This window comes from Meleagris gallopavo, chromosome 17 (genome assembly GCF_000146605.3).
Source record: "Meleagris gallopavo isolate NT-WF06-2002-E0010 breed Aviagen turkey brand Nicholas breeding stock chromosome 17, Turkey_5.1, whole genome shotgun sequence".
Taxonomy (NCBI): domain Eukaryota; kingdom Metazoa; phylum Chordata; class Aves; order Galliformes; family Phasianidae; genus Meleagris; species Meleagris gallopavo.
Genome location: NC_015027.2, coordinates 1238643 through 1257479, shown reverse-complemented (window position 1 = coordinate 1257479; position 18837 = coordinate 1238643). Strand labels below are relative to the sequence as shown.

General features: G+C 40.6%; 1 protein-coding gene across 6 annotated transcripts in view; it reads left to right on the top strand.

The window, feature by feature from the left end:
* The window catches only part of ARVCF (ARVCF delta catenin family member), a 219420-nt gene that overhangs the window by 55174 nt on the left and 145409 nt on the right, over positions 1-18837 (top strand). For 4 of the 6 annotated variants that reach the window (XM_010719983.3, XM_031555925.1, XM_031555923.1 and 1 more), the window contains exons 2-3: positions 9523-9588; positions 18624-18725. The gene's annotated coding sequence lies outside the window, so the exon portion shown is untranslated. The remainder of the gene's footprint in view (positions 1-9522; positions 9589-18623; positions 18726-18837) is intronic. The other 2 variants (XM_010719984.3, XM_031555926.1) reach the window with 1 other exon arrangement.

Below are 18837 nucleotides of genomic sequence, written 5' to 3'. Positions count from 1 at the left end.
TGGTGAGTGATTCTGAGTAAATTGGTATAATAAATGGAAAGGAAAACACAGCATTAGTGACATGTTCAGCTTTGTTCATGTTCTTCTGCATGAAGAGGGTTTTCTAACGATCTGATTTCCTCCTCAGTTGGACTCAGAAGAGCAGTTTTATGTGCAGGAGGAACCAGGTGGACACTTCAGAATGTTACAGTGGATGTAAAGGCTCAGAACTGTGGTGGAGGAATGAGATCTCAAGGTTATGACTGGGTAACTTATATTACCAGATATTATTCAAGATGAACACTGTGCAGTTTACACTATTTGATTTAATCACCTCCTCTCTAATTAAATGGAAACATAAAATGATTGCATTTCCAACTGAGGGCATTCTTCCATAGGTAAGGAAGAAGTATTGCTCACCCCGCTGGAATTAATTTATTTCCATTTCACTGTGATTTTTTACAAGTCCCACAGATTTGGGTACAGCTTGGCAGTTGTGGTTGGCTCTATTTTACTCTGATTTCCCACTTCTCAGAGTGAGATTGTGACCATATTTCATCCTACCCATTCTCACCTCTGCACTTGGTTCTGTATGTGGGTGTTTGTCCTCAAACCCTTCCCTGTATGTGGCTGCAGGGACAAACAAATGGAGGCACACACACCCCTACCCAAATAACCAACTGCCCGTGCCTGTTCCTTTACTAGACAGAGTTCAATCTCATTGTATGCTGCTGTTACATTGCTTTGGTACACAATCTTAACCCATTTCTTAGAGTTGCAGTTTTCCAGAGTTAGCCTTTATAGTTTCTGCAGTCTAATTCTTTTATAGCCAGTTAACGTTGTCTTAATTTCTCAGCAGAATGAGTTGATGCAATCTTGCTCCTTTACGTTACTGTATAAATTAAAAAGAATATTATGTACATTAAAACGAAGCAGCTGAGTTTAAAGGTATTGTAGACATGGCATAAAATCTTTCTCTTCTAAAATGATGCGAGGTTTCAGCTTTCCTGTTATAATTTGAAGTATGGGTATTGATGTAAGCCTGTGTGTTTGACTGCAATTGTTACTCAAGAGATGAAGTTAAAACCTTCTGGTGGTTCACACAGTGTGTGCTGAAGGCCTGCTGCAGTCTGCTGGAACTCACGTGCATCCAACCTGCAGTGGGCTGCAACTACAGTTAGTCAGTCTCCACAGGGACTCTGGAAATTACTGTGAAGGTGTGGGAATGCACCCACTTGTGTGTGCAGGAAATCAGAAATCATTAATATGTTCCATTATCTACAGGTTTTGAATTTTAATGAAAAGTTTTCAATTTTCTTTTAAGCTACTTTGGCTCTTAAGAGTACATCTGAGGATTGAAGAATAGGAATGTGGGTATCAAAGTTAAAAAAAAAAAAAATCCAGGTTTTGCTGTGTATTTTGCATTTGACACATTACAGTGTTGTTTGTCACAATTTCTGATAGCAACTTCCCTTTAAATTGTAAAATACATTGATGTCTGTAGTTGAAAAAGCTGCTCAAATACAAAATACTGGTGTTGTGATGTTAATGGTGAGTTCTTTCTGGTGATTGAATGCTTAAAAAAAAAAGTTCTGCTGCTTCTGTATTGGGACTTTTTGGGTGATGGTAGCCAAGTATGTGTGTTCCTTGATTTGGGAAACAGCCATGGCCTAACTATTATGACTGGTTTTGAAAATCACCTCTCAAACATACTGGGTTATCACAGCAATCACTGCTACAAGAATCTGCAGCACTTGTCAAAGCAGTGCATGAAGCCTGAATGGTCTTGCTTATGCCTTAAATTCTCAATTAACTCAATTAACCTGCCTTGTCATGTCTGTGGGCAGAAATTATGCTGGAAAGAGAAAGAGACAAAAACCATAGGAGTGTTACAGAATGAAGCATGCCCTGTAATGCCATGTTCTCTCAGATACAGTGAGAATAATGTATGATAGTTTTCTTACAAAAAAAAATTAAATCCATTTAAGTCTTGGCAGAGCACAGTGTCCAGCAGCATGGCCATTGCTGTGATTCCATTCAGCATAATATATGCAAACCAGGCAGTTTTGCTAAATTACAGCAATAAAACTTGTGTTCCAGCAGCCAAGTTAGTCATTTGACTCCTCACTGGAATGTTTCCATGATGATTGGATGGAGCTTATGATTGACACACATACAATTAAAAGCTGCCCTTCAAAAGCGTAAGCCACAGAGACCTAAGGAAAGCTCAATCATATTCTTCAACAACTTCAATAAAAGGATGTGACTGTGAATTGTACCAGCAAAGGCAGTGCAATTTTCAGGTCTCAACACCAGTGAATGCAGCGGTGCTGCTTAGGTTGATTCTGGCCTTAGCCATAGATTTTGATTCTTCCTGAATGTGAGCTTCTAATCTGTTAGCGATTTAAGCTTTCATGGGATTTTTGATTTCTTTTTATTAACATCTGTCCTGAAGTTGTGCAGATCTTGGACAGTCTGATTTCTCATTGCCTTCGTGTGGAACTTGTGCTTGCAGTTGGGAAGATGGCTGGGCTTTGTAATACTAAGATTGTGTGAGGAACAACTTTAGGAAAATGCATGGCACAAAGCTATAGCTTCACCAAAACTTATGGACAGCAGTATTCAAACTCTAGTGCTATTCGTTGAACTTTGTTAATAACATAGTTTCAGTGGAGGATGGAGACTCTTAGTGTTTGGACAGATGGAAAGGGCTGTCTGCCTTTCTGAGGGCTGGTGAGCAAGAGCCGCAGGAGAGCTGGAGGGACTGGCAGCTTGTTAGGTTTTGTCATGGGGCTGCATTACCATCATGTGGGCAGCTTAGTGCTCGGCAGCTTTGCGAAGTTCTGACAACCTACTAAGGATGATTTCCTCTTTCTGGCAGCAAGCAAAACATTGTTCTTTCATTACAATAATTCTACAGTTGCAGACAAATAGATTTGTGTGCAACTTTGCAAGGCTGATACGGTATCCTGCCCAATACAGTATTCATAGGTCTGTTTAATATCTGGGTGTTTTCAGATCTGGGAAGCACCTACAACCTGTGTGGTGCTGTTGTGGCTGGAAGTCAAAATAACTTGCTTATTTTCAAGATACCTTCAGGACACGTAGTTTCTAATAATTAACGAGTCAAGCTGAGGATTTTTGAGTCTAGAATATTGGCCTCAGCTTTTTCAGTGCTTTTTTAATGCCACAGAAACTGGAGATGTCACTGAATCATTCAGAAGGAATAATATAATTAGAGAGGAGCAATCTAGCATCTGGGCAGTGCTGGTCTGCCACAGCCTTCCAGTGATGGAGGCAGGCTGGGAGCTGGCGTCTGAATTCCCCCTGAGCTGCCGTGGCTCTGTTTGCAGTCACTTAGCTGCTTGTATTAAAAGGCATGCATTCAGACTAACAGCAGATGTGCAGCCATACTCTCTCTTAAATCTGAAGATTATAAACATTTAAGATGCAGATAAGACTCGTGTGGTAGAGCTATTGCTTTTGTATTTTTGACAGTCATGCCTGTTCCTTAGTTTTATCACATTTGCTGCTTGTTAGGAGAAGGCTGTCCAGGCTGGCAGAGCTAAAATGAGACCTGCCAGCTTTTCTTCCTGCTTTGTGGCTGCCTGTGCTGTCTTGCTCTCCTTTCTGCCTGCATTCTGGTGAGTGGAGGGTGAGTTTGAACTGAAGCTGTGTGCTTTGACGAAAGCGTTCTGCAAGTCTCAGTATCTTGATGGCATCTGAGCTCAGGAAGCTTGAGTGCATTGTGCATCCACATCTTAAAATGCATCATGTGCTCATTTGTCCCTCTGACTTTTGTTCTTATTTTATTTCTCTGTGTTTTGGGAGCAAAACCAGATGCACCATGATTCACATTTTTGCAAGTTGTTCATCTGTTTATTTCTATATTAATGATGTATTATATTAAATATGTATGATATATTTCTTTGTCATTTTAGATATAGACTTAGCGTTCACCTTCACTTCTGACCTCACTCTCCTTGTTTCCCTGCTTCTGTGTATGTTTTTCTGCTTTTTTCCCTCTGCCTAGGAACAAAAAAGTTCTCTGCAGTCTCTAAATCATGCATCAAAACATTAATTTCAGATGTCTGTTATTACTTCCATGCCTTCTAATATTTATGTGAGCAAGCTATCACAGCAGCCACAAGACAAGTGGGAGAAATGTAATTATTCAGGCGCTTACTGACACTCCTGGTTGCAGCTCCGAATACATTTTGGCATGTGCTTACACAGCCAGCTTGCACTTGGCACTACTGCTGCTGTTTACACTGGAAGTGTTCATCTCCCCAGTGCCTTTTTTTGCCTGTTCTTGTGTTCTTCCCACTCACCAATTTATTTGGTGTCAGCATGTTTCATTGCTAGGTTTTCTAGCACGTGCCATACTCTTCCATTTTGCTGCCACTGTATTTAGTGGGTTAGTGACCTTTCAGAGACATCTTCCATCTCTTGTTTATGGCTCCACTTTTAACAAAATGCGTTATTTGGGACTCTGTAAGGTCAAGCTGTCACTGAACTAGATTAACTGGTTTATGGTACCAAATTTCCAGTGGTTCTCCTTCCTTTCCTATTGGCTTGTGCTTTCCCTGCATGTTTCTTGTCTGGGTTTTCTCTAGCATTCCACACCACAGTATTTCTTAGAAAAAGCAATGTTTCTTAGAAGAACTCAATTAGAAGGATTGCTAGCGTTTTAGGAATATGATTTAGCTTAATCTCCTTTCATTGACCTTAATGATAAATATAAAACCGTGTGAGCATTAGGAAATCGCTTCCATTTCTTTCCAGCAGGATCATAGTAAATTTTTCTATATTGGCAGAGGGAAAACAGTACATGAAAAGAGATGAGAGCAGTCATAAAAATGGAAATAGTACAGCAAAGCAAATAACTCTGCTCAAGTAGTGCCAGGATAACTGGATTCCTCCTGCTGTTACCTCTTAGCCTTTTTAAAGTAAGAGCCAGAACCCTTTTCTAGTGTTTAAAACCAAGGTAATACCCAACAAACTGTTATGACTGCACCATTCTTAAACCTATTGAATTGAAAGCACTGGGGAACAAGATATGTTAATAAATGTGCTTAGCATGCACTAGCTAACGTAAAATTATAGGTAGTAGCATAATCTTTTTGTGAATATGGAGACACGCATTTCTGGGAGTTAATATCACCTTTTAGCTGCTTTTTCTTTTCCTGGAAATTGGGAAAAAACCTGAATCTCTATTGACAGAATATCTGGTAACTCTCCTTTGTTCAGAACTGAGACCCTGCTGGCTCAATTGCCAACGCGGGAGATGTTGGCCCCTGGCAGCTGGAGCAGCATTGCTCAGCTGCTAGAAGGATGCCTGATGGACCCAGAGACATCTGATGTTGGCTGCAGAGTGCTTCTGGTTCTTGTAATCGTAATGAAATTGTTCCTGCCTGTGCTGTTTTATAGCAGCTGATCTGTTCTGTCAAGTCCAGTACTATAATAATTGTAAATTTCAATTTGCTTTTTTGAATTAAAATTGCTCACAAAGATTGACTTCTTAGAAGACTCAAGGCTTTTTTAAGCAAGTGGCTGCTGAAGGAAATACTAAAGATGGTCACAGCTGTATAGCTGGACTGTGAAGTGAGTTTCAGACCCGTTAGAGTAGCTGTGACATACATGCATTAAACTTCTGCCTAAAGGAAAAAAGCACCTTTCTTCCTTACATCAAAACGTTTTCAAATAGGGGCAGATGAGAGAGCTTAATTTCTCTCTTTGTTTTGGACTACTATTTCAATTAAACATAGCTGTGTATTGAATAGCTTGCCTGAAGAAATGTAAGTACAAACCTTTAGCTAAATTCACAGCTGGAATCTGCTGAAATGTTACTTGAAGACTGTGTTGAATTTGTCTACTTACAAATTAAGCCATTCCCTGCTTTCCTCTCGCCTCTTCCTTCTGAGATCCACCCTTCCTTGTTTTCTCTCTGGATCTCCTTCGGGATCTTATCACTCCTCTCTGTCTAGCCTGCATTCTGCTGGTGCCCTGTGCCACAGCAATGACCATGAACTGAGATATGAGGCTCAGAATCCACCTCTCTCATTCTAAGCCTTTACTGGACTTCTTGATGGGTTGGGAAGAGCTCTGTAAAGCTGAAGCCTTCAATAAGCAAAGATGGTTTGGCTTTTCATGATGTCTAGGTTGGGGCTGACTAAACATCCATACTACTTAACCATTCTATAATGGTATTTACATCATTCTGAAATGTTAACATTAAATCTGATCACAGTAAATTCACTGTATAAATACAATTAACAGAACTGGTATCTTCTGCAAAGTGCCTACTTTTCAAATCCAGAGTAGTTCTTATCCTGAAATTCAAACTGAATTTCATTACATTATTTAACATCAAACTTGTGTTTGGAGTTCAACAGGTTGGTTAATGTAATGTAATGCTGGAAAGAGATGCAAAAAAGCATTAGCTGTTAAGGGAAACTAAACCTAACTGATATCTTATGTAACAGTGGTTGATCTTACTGATTGGGTCAATCTGTATTGACCACAGCATTCTTCAGCAAATGTATTTGAAAGAAGGGTGATTTTTCACTGCCAAAGATGAATTTGGTTACCCCATGAAAAGCTGTGTTCAGTGGGGATATCCTTAGGATGCTGGGAAACAGAAATAGGTGAATTCAAACTGCGTGTTAGCATATTATGTAATGTTCCTTTTTCAGATTTGCATTAAAACTGATCAAGTATTGCATTTTAATTTAATTGGATGTGATGAATTCTTATGCATATTAAGCTGTAAAATTTTAAATTAAACTTTTATAAAAGGCACTGGCTATTTTTAGCAATGTTATTGCTGAATACTTGAGAGACCATGTTGAGGAGGTCTTGTTCATTACATACGTGTCATATATCAGACGTGCCCATGTGCTCTTAGGTCCTGTGCACACCCACCCGTCCTTTAGCTCCTAGATCTCCAGGAGTGGTATGACCTGCTGTCAGCAGGATCTTGGTGGGAGGATTATGAACTTTAAATACCGTTAGCAGTGTATAATTCATGGCTACCTGGGGGATTTTGCCAATCTCACCCATTGTGTATGTTTGCTAATCTATACGATGTGATGGAAAACAAATCTTGGAAGTATTGCCCTTCATAGATTGGTGGCTATGCAGAATTGGCAGTTCTAGTGTAACTTCCATGTTCAGTAGAAAATCCTAGTCTTACATGAAATGCTGCCTGGGCTTCTTCTAAACACTGCTGTTGTTTAGAACCAAATGCAGGTTTCCTTCAGTGAAGGATTAGTCTAAGTGCCACCTCTCTTCCCATAAGATGTTGTAGAGGTCGCCTGTTGCCTTCTGTTGTTCAGCATTTCAGTCTTCTTTGCAATAAAGACATGGCACGTTCAAACCAATGTACTGCAGGAAATAGGTGCAGATAGGTTGCCGAAGTTAGCTCAGCATCTCTACCCTAACAAATAATTTACATCACTGCTTTGCACGTAATGACTTGAGTGACATTTCCTAGCTTGTGGTGTCTCTTCAGTTGTAACATTTTAAAAAGCCCCAGATCAGGTCTGTGACATGTCTGTAGTGGTACCTGGGCTTTTTATCTCCTCTGTAGTATTTATATACCACTTCCTGGCAGTAGCTGTTGTTACCCAGAGCATCTATTTTGAAAGGTCTGTGTATGTGTTAGGAGGCTTTTTCTGATGTTCTGGGCATTTTGCCACTGCTGTCCGAACTTTGTCTGTTTTTATCAGCTAATTTAGTTAATGGTTGCTTGTTTGATGTTGATCCACTGATTTACATTATAATTAAGAATGAGTAGGAGTTTATAAAGGAACTTCAAGCGCATATGTGACACAGAAATAAGGCTTTTTAAAATGAATTTCTAAAGGTAATTGAAGGCAAATATTGGAATATCAAACAGCTGGTCGTTCATCTCTTGGTGGAATGTCGCAGAGCGAGCGTTCAGTTTCACTGCTGTTAAGCATGGTGTGCTAGCTGTGTCTGTGTCACATCTTCCAACGTGGAGCTCGTGCTTCCCATGGCAGTCTGACATGCTGTGATGCAAGCTGTGACAGCAGTGTGCCCACGGAGCCGTGGATGGAGGCACCTCATGGCTCCTGTCTGCCGATTTCTGTGAACGCAGAGCCGTCTTGTCAGAATCGCCTGCGTTTCCCGGAGAAATGGAACAGCAATTTGGAGACGGAGGATTAAGGTGAAGGAAGAAGGAGATTCAGCAGGAAATGCCTTCTGCTCATACCCTTGTCTTGTTTAAGAAAAGCAGTTCACAACAGGGTAGAATACAGCAAGGAATGCAGCTCAGCCCTGCCTGTGCTGCCAGTGGTTGGTCTGTGACAAAGTCCTTGCTGAGGCAAACACAGCTGGAGGGCATGGGCTGCTTGCCATCGATACAGACAAGACACTGATAGACTTAGCTTTGGACCAAGTGAATTCTTTCCTGTTGGCCTCATTTCCATCTGTGTAATTCTGTTGTTAATCAAAATTGTGCTGCCTGCATAATTATTAGTGTAAGTAAGGGAAATACTACATTCTGGGCTGTTTGCGTGCAGTGATTCTGCAGGTAGTTGTTCTATTACCACGTAACCCATGTCAACCACGTATCGCATTGGTTATTACAATGCCAGAAAAGCCAGAGAGAAGCTCAACTGACAGGAGGAACTGAAGATAGAGGCTTACCATTTCTGCTGGCAAGGTGCTGCAGTACCTGCTTACAATTCAGTGTCTGACTGCATTGAGAAGTGGTCTGCTTGTCTGGCCGCGTCGTGCTGTCATGTCTTGTCTAGTTTGGACTTTTCTACTTGCCCCACAGGTAGCAGTTTAATTGTATCTGGGCACAGGAGAGGAACCTGCTCAGGAGCAGAGAATGCCTTTCATGGGTGGTTTTGTGCAATCCGTACAGCAGGGAGCAGCCTGTGCAGTTTCCCATTCTTTGCCTGTCCATAGGGTGCATCTGAAGCTCAAACTAAAAAAAGAGAGGTCTTGAAAAGTGTTGAGTTCTTTCTGGCAAATTTCTCCCTGTCCTGATTTCTCATATTGTATCTTCTAGCAGTAGGAAATGTCAAGCAGTATGGGATGTATTTGTGTCCACAGTTGACATTTTTAGAGTCACTAGATGGTATTTAGGCCTGAATGACTGAAAATGCTGTGATGTGTGCTTATGAAGGAATCATTTTTTGCTATGAATCAGTGGCAAATTAAATGTACTTTGAATTAAGTCCTATGTTTGGAATTATTTGATGCATGGAATCTTGGTACTGGGACAGAAATCAAGAGGATTGGAAGCTAAAGAACACTTCCTATCGAGCTTACTTTCTGTACTCCAGTTGTATGGGATCTGTGGGGGTCTCAGGTGATGGTGGGATAGATGCCTGAAGTAACACAAGAGTCCTCAATGCCAGCATGACTCAGGAATGGAAATCAAGTAAAGACAAAACTAACAGATTTCCCCTGTACAATGTGAACAGTATTGGTTATCTAAATATACCCCTTTCTTCCTATTCTCCCCAGATTTAATGTCTTTTTTTTCTTTCTTTGTTTCTCTGACAGAATTATCATCAAATCAAGGCAGAATTCCTGTTGTAAAGCCTCTGCAAGAAAAGAACACCGTAAAAGGTATTGCATTTCTTCAGTTGCTTACCGAGTGTCTCTTCAGTAGTTTGTTGCTTTGTTTCTGTGTATGTTAAGACATTACACTTTGTTTTTTGTCTTTTTTTTTTTTACACCTCTTGGAAATGCATCAGTTTGTAGACTATTGAAGGCAGGTATTAAAAATGTGGTACCTAGACTGGAACCTTTGTAATTCTGCTTTGCGTTCAGAGCTCAGGCACTGATGAGAGTAAAATTCAAGTGCTAGGTGAGAAAATTTCTTTGATTACTGACAAGGTGAATGACAACTGCTTGTTTATTTGACTTCACACCATCTCTGATCCTTGTTTCTCCTCTTCTGTCGTCCAAATCTCACTTAGTTCCATTCCAACCCTCACAGAGCAGGAGGTGTCTCCTACTGTGGGTCTTCTTCCTACAGCTGCTTTTACAGCAGGAGGACTGACCTGCTTCTTGCAGCTTGTTCTCCTCTCCTGAAGTGTCTGTCTATCTGAACAAGCTAGACTGATGTCTGTTTGCACTCCTCTTTCTGCAGTAAGTCACACTTACAGATGTCTTTCTCTCTCTGTTCACACTCTGCCTTGCTTGAGATCAAAACGCCCATCCTCTGGTTGCTTACACGATGACCACGAGCATTTTTGGCTGCTGCAAATTCACCTCCAACTTTGTGCCTGTTTTAAACCTGGGGCTGCAGTGGTGAATGATAGGATTAAATATTGCAGTTCTTTTGTTTGCTTTCCTGAAATATCATTCCCTTCTGTGTAGCATTTGATTTTTCTCAGTATAGGTAGATTATGGTTTTAACCAAGTGTTCTTTTAAAAAATAATCCTTTGAACTAGAAGTATCATGTTACTTTTTTAATAAAGTTAGTTTTATTCTTTTAATTACTTTTACATTAAATGTTATCACCTTTATAAATGTCAAAACTGAAGGTGTGTATATGGCCCATTTCTGGACTCTGTGGGGAGGATTCTGAGCAGAGATTACATTGCTCTTGCTGTTTGAACTGTTTGCTACTTATCTCTTGCTTACAGAATCTTAATAAAGTAAGTTGGAAGTGCTGTAGCTGGAAGGCATTCTTCCTTACACAGTGCAGGATTTCAATATAATAGAAGAAACTTGTTTAAATTTTTGAAGTGGATAAACGGTTAAAGCAAAACTCTATTATTTTGCCCACTCAGCAGTCACCAGCAAAATGTTTATTAAAAAGGGATATTTGAATAGAAAGTTGTCTCTTGGAGCAGATACTTAATGATCTGGAAGAAGTATTTCTGCATCCAAATAAGTGTAATTAGGCAGTTGTGACAAGTGCATACCTGGAAAGAGGAAATATTACTGATTGGCAACATAAGCTACAAAAAGCATTAAGATTTAGTCAAAGATACTAAAGTAGAATTGCCTTGAAAGGAATGAAGTCAATATCTAACTATGGCTATCTGAAAGAAAGTAATCTTTCCAAGTGACAGTTGATATTGGTGTCCCTAAACCAGTACTTTTCCCAGTTCCTACTGGTTTTTAGATCAGCGTCAACCTCATGCCACAGTTCAGGGGCATGCTTCCTTGAGTCTGTGTGCCACCAGGCCACAAACAGAAGGACCTTTAAGTGCAGCACTTGAAAGGCTTTGAGGCCAAGGTGCACAACTGTTTCTGCTATTTTAGAGAATAATCGAATGCAGAGATTTGTACTGCCTCTGCTATCAGTACTTTTCCATGTCTGGTACCAGAGTGTTCAGTTGTAACTGCTGGATTTCTTGTCTTGAATTAGGAGAACAGAAGGAAAATCTTTACTTATTCAGCATGCCATTGAGGAGTTATCTGTACCACTTCTCCTGTGACTGATTGCTTTTAAGGCTCTTTGGTTCTTCTTTGCTATGATGGGATAGAATCTAGTGATAAAGGTGTTTGGAATCTAAGTGTTGGGGAAACTAGGGTATGTCTGTAATTAGGGCTGTCTTGTAAGACTTGAATTCAACTTCTGGGAAGTAGATATTACATTACCTTTGATCTCTTTGTCTCAGAAACTCACTTTCATTTTGCTTGGATGCCAACAGCAAAAGCATGAAGTTTCCTTTTGTTGTTCTGAACTGCAGATTCAAGAGGTGCATCAGCACAAGAGTAGTAGTCTAAATGGAGTCTAGATAAAGTCTTGTGATAAGGCAAATTTGGAGCAGATTTTATAGGCAGGAAAGGAGGAACGGGAAAGAGGGAAATCCCTTGAGGTTCAGTATGAGTGTTGATAAGTCAGTGATAGCAAGGTTGTGGTGACCTCTGCAGCCTTTGAGCTGCATGCAAAGCTGAAGAGACATCTAGCACCTCTGTCTGCACTGTGCTGGCAGCTGAGGGGCTGCTGACTGATAGCAAATTGTTTGGCTCTGTCTTCTGGGCCACTACTGGAAGAAGCACATGCTTGTGTTTTTTTCTTAGTGATATGAGAGATGGTCAAATTACTGTAGCTGAAGTTTTGCTAAAAGGAAGTGAGCCTGGGAGGCAGGCCTGTCAGGGAAAACTTGAGATGTTCAAATGTTTGTAGTTATAAACCAATGTGTTTTGCTTTTTTTAAAGTAAAACTCGTATAGCAAATAGTCAAATCTTAATTGTGAGAATTGTTACTTGCAGTGGTGTCAAAAATCTTTACTAACAAACAGATGAATGTAACAAACGCTGCACTTCTATTCCACGCAAGTGAAAGCACTGAATGAGTGCAGAACATTCGAATGTGACCATCAGTGGGGTTACTATGGCTTCTTGACTTACCCAGTGATATGAACAAGTCATGTGCTGAACGTTATTCTCTGAAGGCTATTTTGGCTGCTAGTATAACCCTGAAGAAGACAACATGCTTGGCTGATAGAACAGAAAATGCTTCTGGGTGACACAAGATTCCTACTCTGAAGATGAAACAATGCCTTGCACCTGAAAGCAGAGGTGTAAATGGGCATTTCTCACGGCATTGTTTCTGCCCCTCAAACAGCAAGGCTCTGGAGGGGACGTTTTGCAATGTGTAACAAAAGCTGTTTTGCTGGCAGCGTTGGAGATGTTACTTGCCAAAATCCACCACATGGAATGATGAGTTTCTTTGAGACTGTCATTAAAATGTATCTGTTTTTCCTGCCCTTATATGTTTATGCATTAACTGAATGACCATCCATGACACAAGATGAGCTCAGTGCTTCTATTTTGCTCAGATATTATTTATCAGTTCCCAGATGCATGATTGTCTTGTAGGTCTAAAACAGCTGTGGTGTTAACCATGACAAACTTGCATTTCATCCTAAACTTATGAGGGTAAAATGAACTCAGATTGCATTTTAAATTTACAGATGCTGAGACAGCAGAGGGTCTATCTGAGCCATCTTTATCTGCACATACAACTGCAGAAAGCAGATCTACAGTTCTGCTCTGAGTAGGTTTACTTTGTGCCTCAGGCTTCCACATTTAGCTTGGTAGAAAAAAACACCACTTGATTTAGAATAAGACAGATGCTACTGGAGAGAATTAGAGCTAGTGGGCCTCATTCTGTTCCATCCCTCTTTTCATATTGCTTTAATCTCCTTTTCATTGATACTGGTCCTGATTTAAAGCAACGTGGGGTCTAAATCTGGCTGGTTTTAATGAGAGGTTGAAATACAAGTGAGTAATGCAGTAGGATTGATTGGTAAGCAGCTAATAAAATTCATTTGATGTAGTGGCTGCAAGAATTAAACATGAATGTTGACGCTTCATCCTTCCTGTCCATACCAATATGTTCAGTTCCCTTCTGGGTGACGCAGCAGCTACACAACCCACCAGACACGACAGTGAGAGTTAAACAAGATGCATGTTCAGAAGGAAGGAGGGAGAGGTTTGCTCTTTGTTCTCCTCCTGAAGCCATAGGAAAACCACAGGAAAGATGCTTGCTCTAAACATGAGTTGTGATTATTTTGTTCCCTGGCAGTGACAGATTGTTTATTGGAGTAAAATGTAAAGTGTTTGATTCAGATAGGTTAGAAGATCTGTTTCCTTTTAATGCATTTATTTGCGTTAATCTTAAAAGCGCTAATGGGAAATGCATTTATAAACCTTGAGACTGGAGCCCTGGATTACTGAACATTGGTTATTACCCAGGAATGTAGCTGTGCAGTTCTATTGGCCTTTCTTCTACTGTAATCTACAGATCTCATTTAGCTGCTTGCAGCCCTGTTCTGAAACATGAAAGGAAGGAAATCTCTCAGTAGCCTGAAATCAAATTATCTCTGTGTTAATCTACATGTAGAACACCCAAGCCCACATTCTAAAGGAAAATAGTTCCTAAGTGAAGCTGCACAGTGTGCTTTGGATGTAAGACTTATCTGTTTGGGAGTGGGTTTTGTGGCTCTGGCCTTTTTTCTTTTTTTAATTCAGAGCACTATTTATAACATCAGTTACCTCCTCCTGCTTGGGATAAGTCATTTGGCACATCTGTTGCTGAGCTTTAGGTGCTCACCGCTTTGTGGGGTCACGTTTAATTTTTCCTCTCAGCTGCAATGAAGGACCATTTCCCAGTGTCAGCTGCTGCAGCGTGCTGCCTGCTGCCACTGCTACTGGAGCATTTGGAAGAGATAAAGCAGGCTGCTATTCAGCTTAACCGCAGAGCTTTGCTGCTTTGCCATTTTGTTATTTTGTCTGTGTTAGGAGATACCACAACAATATCTTCTGTGAAAGGATCATAACCATCTGCAGGATTTTCCAGCCTTACTGTAGTATTTCACTTGTTCCTTTTTATCAGTGAGAAACCGGTCTGGCTATGGAAACTGCTGCCTACCACTGCATCTGTTCCTGCACTTCAGAAAATGGAGATGCAGTGGCTGTAAACACAGCAGTTCTCAGCTGTAGGCAGCATGCAGACGCTCTGGGTTGTGTTGCTTTCTGTAGCCTTTCTCTCATAATGGCAGCACTTTTACCAAAGTGCAAAACATCTGGGGGCCAGGAAAAATGAGGATAGGATTGAATTGTGCAGTGAAATCTTTTAAATATTCTGTGTTAAAAAAATAAATAAATTCATAATGCTATTGCAGTTTGTTCATGTGATTGACTTATCTATGGCCAAATATGACTTTGCATGAATGGAGGCAAGCCTAAAAAAAGGACTGGAGAGTGAAGTTATGAAATGCACTGCTTTTGTTTTAGATTTCTCTTTTTCATTGAAATAGCCCCTGACAATAGACATATTGATTTTTGGTGGCATTGCTTGCAGTATAGCCCAGCAAGGCAGTACAGCACGGTAAGGAAGTCTTTCTGTTGAAAATGAGATGAGACCAGGTCTGTCAATATTGTCCAGTGCAGGTAGCAGTGCCAGTGCACTGGCAGTTACTGCAGCACCTGGAATCGTGCATTCATGTAAGCTGCACTGCTGGAGAGTTTCGTTCTGGCTGTGTGGAAGGCAGTACTTCAATAAAATGGCAATCTTCTACTGAAATTTTCTGCTTTCTGGAGGAGCTTTTGCTAGCTTAAAGTTGATGCAGACAGTGCAGGTTGGTTCTGCTCGCTGTGGAGGGACCAGCAAACCGCACAGCAATGGGAGTCAGACTGCAGTCAGGGGCAGTGCTGCAGCTCATAGCTACAGCTCTGCTAACAGCAGCTGTGAGAATGCTTTGAAACCTGAATATACATGAATCGGAAAGGGGACACAAAGTGCAATCCATTTTTTTTTTTAAGTAGAGCTGCTTATTGATTTCAGTGGGGGAGACCTTTGAAAAATCAATGACGTGCAGCTGTTTTAGGCTGCACTGGCATGTGTTAGAGGGTGTTAAAGCGATTGGCCTGTGAACGAATCAAGCCAGTAGCAATCAGACTTGCAGAATTTCAAGCCATGAAGAAAATGAGTCAGAGGTTTGAGAAGTAGCAGATATGCTATTTGTGTTACAGGGCTGGCTTCTTGATATGGGGGAATAAAGTGCTGTTTCCCAAATGCTACCTGAGTAAAGTAGGTAAATGGAAATTAAGTTCTGCAAACCAGTGATTCTTTTTATGATGGCAGTGAAAAAAATGAATGATGCCTGTGCTTTCATGGTCCTGACTGAGTTTGGTGGAATTAGCACTTATTGAGGTGGAACAATAGCAGGGGATTGGAGCTGTCACATTCGCATTCCGCAGACTTGTACCAAAGTCCAAATGCAGCCATCTCTGCATTGTCCCATCTTTTGATATGTATGTGACTTTTAAAAAACTGTTTCACCTAAATACTCATGTGGAAATGTGGGGGGAGGAGGTATTTGTGCAGAGAATTTGCAGTGCGCAGCGTGAACTCAGTCCATCACATACTCCATTAAACCTTAGGGTGGACACTTAGTGTGAGCGAACACAGCACCACTTTGCTGTGCTGTTTTATGCTTAATTAACACCAACGCTGATCTTCGAGGGAAGTGTGGCATAACGAATGCTCTGTGATTGAAGACTTAGGCTTACTCAGTGCAGACAAGTTCTGAGGGCTGGAGGAGCAAGGGCTGTGCTTCAGGAAGGTGCTGTCACGCTCTTCTGGTCTATAAATGATAAATTCCAGAATGAAATGGAACCTTGGGGTAGAACTACTCATAAGCTAAAACTTTTCCTTCATATTGAAATATCTTTACAAGGGTGATTTTTGTATAATGGTCTTCTGAATTATTTATGCTATTATATGCATGTAGTTATAGGGGTGTTTTGTACTTCTCTAATTTATTTTCCTCTCCCTTTGGGAGCATGCTGTAGCAATAGAAGCGTATCTTACTAGGGAGACAGAGTGACTGTATAATTAATGCTATGGGGGCCTGCTGTGCCCTGAAAACACTTCATGGGATTTTGGAAGAAAATCCAGAAGAATTTGAGGTAATGTGTTGCTATGAAGTGAGGAGTCATTTTTCAAGGCAGTCCATAGGAAGGAAATGGCTGGTGTCATTTAAATTGCACTGGTGAATCAGGAGAGATTAGCTAGCAGGTCTGCATGTAAGTGGCACATTAAGGTGGAAGTCTCACTGCAGATATCTGCTGATAGTGGTAGGTGTTGGTACAACTGTAGAATTAGCTTTGTTCTTGCAAACTGAAGTTGTGATCCAAAATGCAACTTTGCCAGCAGGCTTGTGTCTGTACTGGGAGGACTTTGTTCAGTGCACTTCTTTCTGCATGGGATCGTAAGTACAGGTGTGATGATGCAAGAAGTGCTTTGAATTAGTATAGTTTTTATATATGTATCCTACATTTCCATATATTTAAACATATATATTAGTATAATTTATATAACATACTATCTATGACAAAATATTAATACAACATTTATATATTTTAGTGTAAGTATGTATATGTGGTTTTGTGCACGTTGCCAAGCCCAGAGTGTGGTTTGTTCTGTAACTCTGCAGGTTGTTTCTGTGAAATGATTCCTGCTGGGTGTCTGGGTGAAATCTCTTACTGATGTAATGCTCAAATATTTTATGCAGACATTTTTCTGCAGTGATAGAACTGGCAAGCTGGTGTTCATTGCTACGCTTTTAAGATCTGAAGTTCCTTCTTAGAGTTCGAGCATTTCCTCTCCTCTTGCCTTCTCCCTAGCGGAAGCCTTGTTTCACAGACTGCTTCTGTCCTAAGAATTATAAAAAAAAGCCCTGACCAGCTTTTTTGTTTCTTTTGGTGCCAACACAGCGTGTCTGTCTGTGCCTATGAGAGAACTATATTGAAATAGCTTTCTTTGTGAATTCCTCATTGCTATTCATTGGTGGAGGTTGTCACGTAAGGGTCAAATTAGAGCTCCCTCAACCAGAGCAGCAGTGGGAAGAGCCGCGCTCAGGACAAATTTCACCATCAGGTCTGAGAAGCAGTTTATTTGAAAATTGTTACATGCAATGTGTTTGTTTTTGCAAAGTATTGCTCTTCTGTCTGTAGAAACTGAATTATGCTTAATTTATTCCTCCTGGTCATTTACTTCAGCGTTAGTGTTTCTCTCGCTCTGCCTCCTTGCTTTCATGTTTGGGCATATCCTCGCCAGTTTCATTCTATCTAGTAAGTTCTGAGCACAGCATTTACTTTCTTTAGTTAAGAAAAATGAGTTGTTTCTCTTTCACATGGCAATTCCTTGCCCTTTGAGACCGAATCAATGCAAAGAAAGGATCCTATTTCTGGTAATTTGGCAGAAAGATGTGAAATGGTGTTTATGCTGGCTTCAAGAAGGCAGACGGTACCTGGTCAAGCATGAAATCTGCTGGGGCAAAATTACTCCTTGAAAGTGTTCTGAAATATTTGAACCAGCAAAGTAAGTTTGTACTGGCTCTGTACTTCATGCCGTGCGGTTGCTGCATTTCTGCGTGGTTGTAGCTTAAAACTGGATATGCTGCTTCGTGGAACCAAGCCTTTGTGAAATGGATTCTGTTCTCTACATTATCCAGCAAAAACAGGTACTATATTTGCAACCAGTGACCCAGAGAAGCGTGGTGCTAAGTGTTTTATGACTAAACAGGTCAGATTTACCAAGTTAAATAAAAGACCTAACATCCAAGAGCCTACTTTCACTTGGTTTTCCTATAGGATTGGCTTACAAACAGGCTAAAGAAAGTGACTTTAAACTACTGTGCTGTGTGCATTTTTATAGAAAGAAATCTACCCCCTCTGACTGGTATCCATGAAACAATCCTGCACTGTTTGGAGGCTCATACATCAAAAACGAGGCCGAAGTTGTGTGCCTAGATAATTGCTGTTAATTAAAGGGTGTCACGTTAGATTTCTGTGTTGTAAAATGTTTGGCTACAACATCCAGTTCTGTAATGTTCAAACTCAGTGCTCCAGTTTAGTCTGCCCCAGTTCAGCAGACTGGGGAATTGCAGGTATTGACTGCTGATAACAGATCTCAAACCTTTTTTGATATTATGTTGTAGTCTACAGCAGTCTCGAGATTGCCTCCTTTGAATTTCCTTTGTTTCTTTCTTTTTCTTCCACGTTAGGAGCAAAATAGTATTATAAATAAATTATACAATATGCTAAGGAGAACCTAGGAAGTGACTGTATGCAGAAGAGGCTGTAATACCTTATTAACTAACTCTTTCTTCTCTTTCCTCTCTTATAGCTGGTTCTGCTTGAGGCTGCTGTCCTACTTTGTCGATACTTTCCTAGTCTTAGCGAGTGATGTCACAGCATCTCTGACATTCAGACCCCAGTAATCCACTTGGTGTGTATCTTGCTTGGTTTTCTCTGCATGCTTCGTGATCTGGCATGGGTGATAACAGTCATTTTGTGCTGCTCATCTCTTGTAGCACTTCAGGGTGAAAACATAATTAGCA